A 13,235-nucleotide genomic window follows, 5' to 3' on the forward strand; every position below is an offset into this window, starting at 1 on the left:
AAACAATGAATTCTCTACCACCTGATGTTGCCTGCCTTGCTGCCCATCTACTTTAGAATAATGGAATAGCTTCGACGTGTCGAATTCTTATTCTTCTCTCCATAACATAGTGTCCTATTGCAAGCCTTTGCTCCCCCAGAATTACCCGCTGTAGATACCCACTATTTACCTTCCTCAAACTGAAAAGTACCTTCTCATCACCACTCGCAGTTTGTTGCCAATTTGCTTATTATATCTATTAGGAATTTATGAATTAGAGATTGTTGCAAGGTCGTTAGTTTCTTCCACTTTGTTGCGCTGCAATGTGTTTTTTTTTATTTTTGGTACTCTTGTGTAAATACCCAGTTTCTCATGTTAAGAACAAATGCATGTTTCAGAGAAGGAATATATCTAGCAGAGGAAAGTGGAAGCAGTTGATTAGTAAGACGTCTCAGAAAAAGGTTTTCTGTAACAATTGCATTTGGCGTAATGAATGACAATATCAAGTTAAAACGCTACAAAATTAAGATTTAACTGTTTTTTTTCTCTTTCCAGTGCGCCATTCACGTTCTGAAAGAAAGCAACTTGCAATTTTTATTTCATTTATTTTATTATTGTCATTTAATTTTGCAAGTAAATCTCAGAGAATAAAGTTCTCTTGGGACTGGCAATAAATTCGTTTCTGTAATCCACTTGTTGATTTTTTTTTAATGAACTTGAAAACATTCTGCAAATTCTAAATCCCTATGGATATCACAAAACATAGAAATAACGGCTTCATGTGTGTATTGTTTCAGATTTTATGATAGAGTGATAGGCTGCAGTGAAAACTTGACGTGGAAAATGACTCTTTCAAGGCACAGTGTGAAGAAAATATCATACACGATACTTGGTACCATCGGTCTTCCAGGTAAGTCACTTCAATCGATGAAATTGTGTAAGTACACGTGAGATGATATCTTCTTCTGCACCGATCTATATATTGTTCCATGCTGTGTGATTTTACTGTGTATGCTATTGAACTGATCAAGCAGAAGTGCAACCGGTTTTTGGCAAATGCTTGAATACCAGATAACAGAACGGCGGATTCCAAATTACATTTTCACGAGGACAATTAATTTCTGTCCTCTGAATGTTGCAACTCTGAATACTTCTCAATTTTTGTGTACATTGTCCTGTTTCCCTTTATATTTCAAACACTGTGCATAGATATCTGGGCATAAAATGTGAACTAATCTGACAGATCGAAGCTGGGAACCTTGTTGATGCTGTGGTCGGAAACAGGTTCAACAGCACTTTCAACCACATTCTGTTACCTCAGGATTTAGCAGGGATTACGTATTGATATCCGTGGAGAAGAATATATTCCATAACATCATTACTGAGGCATCATGAGATGATTTGACGAGAAAGCATATTACATATTTCAACAAAACCTATCACCTCATAATGATCAACAAATGCCTTCTGGAAATCAAGAAATCAGCAGCAGATAACAAACAGCGTTAAGTAGTCTCACAACTAAATTGCCATTTTGAAAATATTCAATCCTGCCACAAATAAGTCTCGCGTTGTGATTAACATCGGAACAAATCTCCGGATCCAGCAGGTCTACAGTTGACCCTTTCTAAGTAGGAAGTCCTGAAAGGAACAATGTTACAAAAGACGGATCTGACTGAATTGAAAACATCTTCAGGAAGAAGTATCTGCTCAGTGCCTTATTTAAACGTGCTTCTGAGAGTAGTACCACAGATACTCGACTTTAGAGAAGTTGAGTCAATTCTTGTGACATTAATGAACCATTGAAGGTACTTGGCATTAATGATCGGGACCTGGAAATGTTCCACAGTAGTTCTGTAATTATGGGTCTGGTGCTAAGCATGTATCAGATATATTTCAGGACAGGTCAAACGCTGATGTTTAGCCCGTAATGAGTAAGAATGCCTCAGAATCCCTTATCCATTCAAACGTTACATTTTCTGATTCCACAAATCATGTTCGAGGTCATGAAATCTTAAATTAGCCCCAACGTTCTCGGTAAGTGGAATTCAACAGTCCAAATTCTATCAGGAAGACATGGAAATGTGAATAATTGGCACATCCTCGAACAAATTCAACAATTTGACTCATTATCTCACAATTAAAGGATGGTGGCGGAGCGCACCATCTGGCAGCAAAAATAAAACAAATTCATCCAGAATCCTTAGAACCGAATTCTAAACTTACAAGATGGAAACACGAGGTCTTAAAATGCATTGCAGCACCACTGAGTATCGGTTCATCCCCAGGCAATACACCTTCCGGGTGCAACATCATTGATTTTTTTGCTGAAAATCCCAACGGTGCTAACATAGTTCATCCATCTCAGCATTCAATAAGTCCGTCATGATTTACATTCGCAATGAGATAAAGTGCTACCGAAATAAACTTTGCCTGAAAACACCAACAACAAAATATCGCCAACTATATAATGAATCACAGAACTGCGTATGGTCACGATTGGAAACAGTGAAAGACGAAATAAACCAAAGCAGAACCTGCAAGAGGAACTCAGGAGGTCTGGAAGAAAACGCTCTGTAGTTATCGAACCCACACCGGCACTAACAATTTGCCCTTACTTACACTGTCTTTCCCTGTTAATACGCCTTAGATTTCGATCAGATAACCCACAACCTTTGTAGGACTTGTCAAAACAAGCCTAATTTGTATCATCTCTCTTCATAATGTAAACGATTAAGTCGAGGTATCATTCTTTCAAACCTCCGTTGCCCTCTCTTCAAAGTATCCTTCTTCAACTATGTTGGTTAGACACACTCATTATTTGATTAGTTACTGCATATGTTCTGTGTCCCGATGCTCCAGTATTCCAGATGTGAAGACTGTGTAAATAAGTAGGGGCGTTGAAAATCGGGAACTTTGGATTGGTGGAGAAAAAAAGCCGGTGGTTTCTTTTCACTAGATGTGCTGAAAGGATATTCATAAAACATCAAAGGGATTGAAGTTTACAAGATAGTTATTCTCGACATGTCAGATTGTTTAATGGGGAATATTTAAAGCTCTCCTGCATAGATCTTCGATTCGTTACGATTTCATAAAGGCGACTTCCCCATAGAAAGGGGATTAAATGTCTTGCAAAATTTGCCACAATGTAAATGGTAGAGTAGGTGAGACAAAACAAATTGATGCATTGCACCTGGACATTACAAAAATTTTCTTCAAAGTAAATTGGCACAGAAGAGATCTGCGTCAAAGAGCAAAGTGTTAGTATTTGCTTGTAAGACCATAAAAATATAAATTGCACAAGTTGCCCTTCATTTAGTGCTTACACACTCGCTAATTCAACAAGATCATAGTTGATTCGGCATTCACCATGCCTCCTTTCCAATGTCTGATTCACCTATTGACCAATAATTTATTTCTCAGCCTTCAATATACAAGAATCTGCGAGCAAACCTCGATGGCAAAGAGTTTGAAAATCTCCGACGCTCTGAGAGAAGTATTTCCTTCTGTTCTCAAACTTTAAATTAGCGCCAATTTATTTTAATTCCATGGCATATGATCCTAAGCTCTCTCTCTCTCTCAGCACTTATTCTGTGACAGCCTTTCGGGATACTACTTTCACGGATTGAATAGCAGGCAGGAACCAGAAATGAGTAACATTTTGGTGTGTTTTAGAAATGAAGGTCTAACCTGCATACAGCAGAATTCAGTTTTGGCGTTCGATTATTAACATGTTTGATCTATGGCTGGGTTTCAGATTCCTGAATGTACAGCAATCGACACAGGCTGGTGAACCTGTTGAGCTTGCACAGACTTTGAATACGACTCATATAAAGCAAAAACGTTAATATATTTTATCCATCATCATCTCAACTCTGCATTCTTTAACATAAAAGCCGATCTCAAAGATAGACAAGACGGGTGTTTCAGGGCCTTGGTTGTCGCAAATGCAAAACTTCTCAACACACTTGTAAACTCTCGTCATGGATTCAATTACCATATTCCTGATTTTTATAAAGTTCTCTCTTCCAGATTCACAACAAAAGGGAACATTTTACTGGTATCTCGCATATTTGTCATCTGAAATTTTACATAGAATGTCGAACATAGACCAGGACAGCTTAGGACAGGTCCTTAGGCTCTCGCTTTGTTCCGAGATTTTATCCTACTAAAACGTCAAATTAACCGACATACTCTTCATTTAGCTATCATCCATATCTTATCCTATGTCGTATAAGTTTGAAATGTGTCTGACTCTACTAACACCAAGGTTAGCACAGTCCACACGCCACCTCTCTAACTCTAAAGAACCGACCTCTGATGTCTCCCCAAAAACTTCCTCCAATCTCCTTAAAATTTCAAACCTTCTTGAAAGCCGTTTGGGCAATAGGACAGAAAGTGTCTGGCCATTCACTCTATCTGTGCCTCTCAAAATCTTCTCCACCTATGTCAAGTCACACCTCATCCTTGTTCGCTCAAACGAGAAAAGCCCCGAGCTCTGTCAATCTTTCTCCATAACACATGGCCACCAATACAAACAGCATCCTGGTAAAACTCATCACACCCTCCCCAAAATTTCCACATCCTTCTTATAAGTAGGACACCAGAACTGAAGACAATACTGCAAGTGTGGTCTAACCAGGACTCTATGGATCTGGATGTAGGTTTGCTCGCTGTGCTGGAAGGTTCACTGAAGATGTTACCTAGTATGGTGATGAAACGTCTGAAGAATTGCACCTCAGGCTGAGGTGCAAATCTACTAAAAACTGGCGGGGACTCGTTGGAACTACAGCATTACTTCACCACTATTGAACTCAAACCCCTGCCAAAAAAAGCCAACATAACTTACGACTTCTTAATAATCATATGCCACCCGTTTCAGCGTGATCATCTCTCATTCCTCGTAACTCCAGTCAATGTTTGTGTAAGCTGATCAAATATGTCCCCATTCCGAGTTGGGGAATTTTGGCACATTTCCCTGTATAGCAATAAAACGTATTCTCTGACTGAAACGCGTCACGGTCATCTGCAAGGGCAGTCAAAGCAAGCTCCGGCAAAATTGGAGGAAGACATCAGCACATCAGCACTTAGTTGTCCTTCAGGCAATGTTCATCGTTACACTCATCAAAGTTCACGAGTTCCGCTCTTTTGCCAGTTTGGGACATATCTGTGTTGCGTCAGGAATTTAGGGATGCTAACAGAATATAAAATGAAGTTCACTGCTCAGGTTATAGCACTTGACAACTTTTTCAATGGTAACCTTCATGAAATTACTGATAATTGAATGAATTATTCCTGTTTCATTTGTGCACAAATTGAATGTGCAATTTCCCACGATGTGTGTTGATGCCAGTCCTGTGGTTCTCCCGGTGCTGCTTCCTAAATAATACACTTAATTTTTGGTTTTATTCCTGTTCTGCATTATTTGTGAGAACCGCTAACCACTACACTATATCCAGAGTCTCATGTGGATTGTGATTTGCAGTGGAGTGAATCAATTTGATGAAAGATTCGAGGTTATAAATCTCGTCATGATCCGTGTTTGACGATTTGGCACATCAGCATTGCATTCCCGTTGGAATTTGTGACAATCATTTCAGACTTATATATTACATCAGAATTCTGTACTGAACTTCAAATAGAGAACATTTAGGGTGAGTATTTGTCTGGCGAATTGTTCTGGGGAGTCACAAGTAGTTCTGAACATTGTGCAATCATCAGTGAGTATCCCTAATTTTGACTTTATCATGGAGGAAAAATCATTAAGAAGCAGCTGACGATAACTGGCCTGAGGACGCAGCCCTGAGGATCTACTACATAGATACCCTAAAACTGATGTGACTGACGTCCAGCAACCACGACCACCTTCCTACGCATTCAGTATGACTCTCACTACAGGAGGTGTGCCAACAGATATGCACTGATTACAGTTTTGCTCGGGCTCCGTCAAGCCACACGTAGTCGAATGCAGCCCGGAAGGGGAAGCACTGTCACTGTCACCGTATCTCTCAGTCTCATGTCTCTGTGCATGTTTGAACCAGGATGTGACAATGTCAGGAGCTGATTGAACCCAAATTGGGCGTCACTGAGCAGGTTATTTTTTGAAGAATTGATGCTTGATAACATTGTTGATTATACCTTACATCACTTCACTTATGATCGACAGTAGACAGGTAGGACGATAATTGACAAGGTTGGATTTGTCCTGCGTTCTATGGAGAGGACAGATTTTAGCAAGTTCACACAATTTTTGTGTCCCTGACTATAGAGAGCCTGATCACAATTGGACGTTTGGAGTTTTCCTTCTCCTGTTTTGCAGCAGTAACAGTCATTGTACCAAAGAGATTACTGTTGTTGCTAGGTTTCCTGAGAGACTATTGCGCCCAGCAGGAAATAAAATGCCATCCTTGTCTGAGATGGGGATAGCCATATCGAGAATCCTGGACCTTTATGTGACCGCTCGCTGCGGTCACCCATCTATCTGACTGAAGCTGCAATGTGACTACCTCGCGAACGCTGCTACCTATCACACTGCCTTCTGATTCATGCTTTTCTCTACTTCAGAATACTGGTGTAATTGATCCTTGAGGTCTGTGAGATGTTACAGAGTTTTGATCAGAGTGGTCCTGGAAAGGCAAAGCAGGTCAGGTAGCATCAGAGGAGCAGTAAAAGTCATGTTTCGGGCAAAAACCCTTCATCAGGAATTTGCCTGAATCATCGCTTTTCCTGCTCCTTGTATGCAGCCTCATCTGCTGTGTTTTTCCAGCACTGCTCTGATATCAACGCTGTTTTCCAGCATATGCAGTCGTCACGTTTGCCCTGAGGGACGTTACAGACGACCTACACACTTAGATGCAAAGCACATTCGAATGCTTTGGGTTCTCCCACAGAACTCTGTGGGAAGCAAGAAAAGTGATTGCTGGGCCTCTTGATGAGAAATCTGTATCATCGATCGTCACTGGTGAGGTGCTGGAAGACTGGAGGTTTGCAAACGTAGTGCCACTGTTTAAGAAGGGCGGTAAAAACCAGCCAGGGAATTATAGACCGGTGAGCTTTCTCTCGGTGGTGGGCAAGTTGTTGTAGGGAATCCCGAGGGACAGGATGTACATGTATTTGGAAAGGCAAGGACTGATTCGGGATAGTCAAATGCCTTTGTGCGTGGGAAATCATGTCTCACAAACTTGATTGTGTTTTTGAAGAAGTAACGAAGAAGATTGATGAGGACTAAGCAGTAGATGTGATCTGTATGGCGTTCGACAAGGTTCCCCATGGGAGACTGATTAGCCAGGTTAGATCTCATGGAATCCAGGGAGGAATAGCCATTTGGATGCAAAACTGGCTCAAATGTAGAAGACAGGGTGATGGTGGTGGTGTCCTGTGACCAGTGGAGTACCACAAGGATCGGTGCTGTGCCCTTTACTTTTTGTCATTCAGATAAATGATTTGGATGCGAGCGTAATAGGTACAGTTAGTAAGTTTGCAGATGACACCACAATTGGAGGTGTAGTGGACAGCAACGAGGGTTTCCTCATATTATAACAGGACCTGGACCAAATGGGCCAATGGGCTGATAAGTGGCAGATGGAGATCAATTCAGATAAATGCGAGATGCTGCATTTTTGGAAATCAAATCTTAGCAAAACTTATACACTTAACGGTAAGGTCCTATGGAGTGCAGGATCATAGCTCCTTGAAAGTGGAGTCGCAGGGAGTTAGGATAGTGAATGTGGCATTTCGTATGCTTTCCTTTATTGGGCAGTGTATTTCGTACAGGAGTTGTGAGGTCACGTTGCGGCTGGACAGGACATTGGTTAGGCCACTGTTGGAATATTGTGTGAAATTCTGGTCTCCTTCCTATCGGAAAGATGTTGTGAAACCTGAAAGTGTTCAGAAAAGATTTACAAAGATGTTGCCAGGGTTGGAGGATCTGAGCTACAGGGAGAGGCTGAACAGGCTGGGGCTGTTTTCCCTGGAGAGTCAGAGGCTGAGGGGTGACCTTATAGAGATTTACAAAATTATGAGGGGCATAGATAGGGTAAATAGACAAAGTCTTTTCCCTGAGTCACCTAGTCCAGAACTAGAGGGCATAGATTTAGGGTGAGAAGGGAAAGATATAAAAGAGACCTAAGAGGCAACGTTTTCACGCAGAGGGTGCTACGTGTCTGGAATGAGGTGCCAGGGGACGTGGCGGAAGCTGGTACAATTGCAACATTTAAGAGGCATTTGGATGTATATATGAATAGGAAGCGTTTGGAGAGAAATGGGCCGGGTGCTGGCAGGTGGGAATAGATTGGGTTGGGTAACCAGTTGGCATGGATGGGTTGGACCGAAGGCTCCATTTCCATGTTGTTCATCTCTATGAATCGATCTGACTGGAGCGGCACACAGCTCCACTGCTTGTCGTGAATAGATTGGGGCTGGAAAAGCACAACAGTTCAGGCAGCATCCGGCGAGCAGGAGAATCGACGTTTCGGGTAAAAGCCTTTGCGGCCTGACCTGCTGTGCTTTTCCAACACCACTGCAATCTTGACTCTTACCTCCAGCATCTGCAGGACCCTCTTCTGCCTCCACTTCTGTCGGCTCTGTTGTTTTAACAACGAGAAGACGAAGAGAAAGAAGTTCTTACCTAATCCTAAACTTGTTGCTGCTCACCCTCCCCGTCAAAGCTGGGCATTCACGTCGACCTGCTCTCAGACTGAAAACAGCAGCATCTCAACCACAAGGTAGCCCACAGCTAAAGTGGTGGAACAAGGCACAGCATTACCTCTTGCATGCCCACACCCCTCCACGCCCCAGACACCACAATAACCTGAACTCCCAAACTTTGCTCAACTCCCAGCGTTTTCATGATATTGCTATTCATTCTCCATAGACTTTGATCTGATCACTAATAAGTTTCTGGCAAGTTCATAAGCCTCTTGATTCCATGCAAGCCAATGCTTCAGCTGTTTGATTTCCAGTATCTAACTCAACTACAATATTATGTTTCTTTTCCTTAAATCTCCTAGGCCTCAGCGCAGTAAATAATTGAGTAATTGATTAATCGGACCAAAACTCTTAAGCTATTCTATCAATGAGAAATTGTCCACCAGAAAGTCAGAAAAAGGAATATTCGCTTATGACTGCACAGTAGGAGACAGTACGTGCAACTCGTGAAACATTGAATTAGAATTATCTTACTCATGAAAGTCTTGGACAATCTATCATCTTGTCCAAGTAATGCAAAGCATTGTCTCCTCCAGGTAAATCTATCTGTATCATAAAAAATGCATCTGATGCCAATTTACATTCAATGCATAACCGCCTTTGAAACACCAGCATCAGCAGCCTGCGGATTATCATTGCCACAATCTGCACTGCACTAACAATGTGAAGAGTATCGCCTCAACAGTAGATCAGATAGCAGAAATATTTCAATGAATAACTGACCTCTTCGCCTCCCGAGCCTATTCAGGACATAGGGCAGCAACTTGATGAATTCCAGTGTGCTTAACTTGGCAGGTGCACCACAACTGTGCAGCAGCCTTATGTATTTCTTTCCCAGTGAAAACGGTGTTGCCACTGTAAGTATCAATTTTTTACATAGAACAGTTAATTCAAGAGTCACAAAGTGAAATCAACCAGAACAGATTATAACTGCTAATATCTGTAGTTTTGAAGACACACCTCGGGAGGGTTCTGCGTTCCTTCTATCATCACATTTTGGGGCATTCTGAGGATTCTAATTTTAAATTATTCATTCAGATCATTTCACTGTTTATTTCTAGTGTAGAATACCTCGTCCTAGCTGATACTAAAAGATAATAAAAGGGAAGAAATAGTAACACCTGCTCCTAATTCGTGTACAGACAATTTTCTTTGACAAATGACGCATTTATGAACTTCGTTTGTGTGTTCTTGCAATATAGCGCACTGAAGTGATCGTGCATCAGGGCATGTTCTTCTTATGATAACTTTCTTTCGGATATGTGTATCCTTTACTCTTTAAGATCCCCATCTTGGCATTTTTTCTTCAAAACATCTGCGTGTGTTTCAAGTTACCTATTCATGACTTCAAAGTTAAATATTCATCAAATTGTTCATAATGTAGCCTACAAATTTCTGTACATTATCTCTTCTTTACACACCCTTATGATGGTGTTTCATTCTGTGGATCAGAACTGATGCTGTGAAAGCAAAACATTAAATGGAGAGTGTCCAATCCACAATGCAACTCTCTTTCCATTCTGGCAGGGAGTGGATTCTTATCTGATCAGGGGTCCATGTGCCGAACTGGAGAGGGTTCAGTATCAGGCCTCTTCCACTTCTGATGATGGTTGCGTATTTGATGCAGGTTGAGTGCCCAGTCATGACGAATGACTGATTTCTTGTGATGGGAACAGCGTGGCCCTTCGATTTTCGATCCCAACATCAATTTCGAAGTTATTTTTCTTTAAACAAATTTGCAGAATTCTGGAGTCAATGGCCAGTCCATCATTTTGATTAATTGCAACTGGCCAGGGAATAGTTAAGAAGCAGTCATTTTGCTATTGGCCTGGAATCACATCTCGTGACGAGAAATAAGGATTTCAGATTCCTTCATCAGGTTACTTGAGCGACATTTGTTTTCGGTAAATCAAAAATAGTTCTGCTTTCTACAGGTGCTTTAGTTTTCTTCCACAATTCAAAGATGTGCAGTTTAGGTGGATCGGCCATGTTCAATTTTCCACAGTATCTTGTGATTTTCAGGTTAGGTGGAACAGCCATGTGAAATCTTCGGTTACAGATACAGGGTGGGTTTGGGTGGGATATTGCTTGGAAGTCAGTATGGACTCGATGGCCCAAAAGGCCTGTTTCCATTATAAAGGGAGTAAATGATTCTAACTTTGTGTACTTATTAAACTCACCAGTTTGAAGCACGTGACAGGGAATGCATTGACTGCAGTCTACTGTTTAGAATTGCAAATCTGAACTGTATTTCAATCGACATACTATTTAATTGGATGTTCAAACATCACAAAGATAAATTAATTATACCTAGCTTAAACTCTACAAGACGCTTTGGGGAATAGGCTGGACTGTTCGACCTCAGCAAAAGATGATGCCAAACCTAATAAAAATATGGAAAGTAAAACAGGTTCCAAAATCAATTCATGTACTGAAAAAAAAACGTTGAAATTCCTCCCCTGACCCAAAAGTCGTCGTTTGTTCTATTATCCTTCCCAATCAATATGCTCGTGATGAACATTGCGCAGAAACTCAACTGGCTTCGTGATACAAACATAATAACTACAACAGCAAGTCAGAATACTACAGCATGTGAATCATCTCTTGAATACTGAAGTCTTGCCAGCTTCGAGAATGCTTAAGACAAGAATGCAATGTATGCAACCAACTTGCTAGGTGAGTGAAATTCCAACAGCACGCAAAAAGATTCAAGAGAAAACAGCCCGCTTGAATTGCACTGAGTGCACAATTAACCCGGATCTCTATGATCGAAATTCCTGACAAGATTTGTGTATTATATGCAAGATGTACTGTCGAAATTCAAAAAGTTGCTTAACACTTCCCAACATGAGCTTGAGCTTCATGTTAAGTAGCCTTGCCATAATGGCACAACCATTGTCACCTTTGCAATATTTTATTGCCCTGGCAAAAACAAATGCCAACTTTTTAAAAATATTGAATTAAACCTTTCAGTTCCCGTGTTATAAACACCACAAGCCGACTGGATACAGAAAAAAAATAACATTTTTGAATATTAAATTTTGCACTTGTGCACACAACCACTCAAACTATCATGTCAACATTTTCCCGTACTTTTCGTCGTCCAAAGATAATTTCCAATATATTTTGTGTTTCTTCTCTCACACAGTTAATTTACTGGCGGTTGTGATTCTATCTTCTGGTCAGTGTGGCGTCTCTCAATGCACACGTCGCTACCTGGTGGCCATGGCAACGATGGATCTACTGTCAACTGTAACTAACATAATCATGAAGCAGATATTTTCTTTATACATTGTTGAAGACATTTTCCTGGATATCACTCCTGTGTGCAGTTTTTTGTTCGCTCTGCGTTATGCAATCAGAGATTCTTCTGTCTGGTTTACCGTGTTTTTCTCCTTTGATCGCTTTGTGGCTGTTTGTTGCCCCAAACTAAAAGCAAATTATTGCACAGGGAAAACGGCAACAGTGGTTCTGGTAACAATGTGCCTTCTGTTCAGTTTAAAAAATATTCCCATCTACTTTATATATGAACCTGGGTATGTAATAGACAATGTGCCCATGAACTGCAGATTCAAAGAAAGCTATTGGACCAGACCAGAATGGAGGGGATTCGATCTGTTTAACAAGGTTTTAACACCTTTGTTACCAATTGTTATAATTATGTCGCTTAACACCCTGACTGTCAGGCATGTATTAGTAACCAGTCGAGTACGTAGAGCACTGAAGGGTCAGCAAAAAGGAGACAATTCCAATGACCCAGAGATGGAAAGTAGGCGTAAATCTATGATATTACTGTTCACTATTTCTGGATGCTTTATACTTCTATGGTCGTGTTATGTTATAAATGTCATACGTTATACCATTAGAAGAAAATATGTTACTGAATCTGTCAAAATGTTTAGGGATTTTTCAACTTATTTTCGGAACGTGAGTTCCTGCACAAATGCATTTATTTATTTGTTGACTTTATCCAAGTTCAGGCAGATCATCAAGAACGCATTAAAATTTCTACTAACACCGATTATTCTAAAAATTAACACATGGGGTAAGTGAGAGCATGTTTTGAGTGATGTTTAACAGGCTCTAGGTCCATATATAAAATAATTGTTCTTGACTGTCTGCAGATGCATTACAAAAAGTGCAGAACTGCGAAAGCAGTGGTGAATCTTTGACTTTTCATTAAAGGGAAGGACGTAATCAAACCAAAACCCCGGAGAGTCCCTTTAAGGACAGTACATTAAATCTGACCGTCAATTGTCATGTGTTAATCATGCATCATTTCACCAAAAATTTGTTCCTGCAGTAATAGTACATCAGACAAGGCAATGACATTGCGCTGACGTCCCCGGAGAACAACACAGAATTGAATCGTTATTTATTGTAAATTAAGGAAACATTATCGAATTAAAGCGAACCGAATGGCGGCCATCTGACCGTACATCAAAATAAAACATTTTTTAAAATTGTGTTTGATGAAAGTCCTTTGTGGAAATAAAGCTGTCACTTTACTTGGTCAGGATGACATTTTACAACAAAATCACAGGGATGTG

This window comes from Hemiscyllium ocellatum, chromosome 13 (genome assembly GCF_020745735.1).
Source record: "Hemiscyllium ocellatum isolate sHemOce1 chromosome 13, sHemOce1.pat.X.cur, whole genome shotgun sequence".
Lineage (NCBI taxonomy): Eukaryota > Metazoa > Chordata > Chondrichthyes > Orectolobiformes > Hemiscylliidae > Hemiscyllium > Hemiscyllium ocellatum.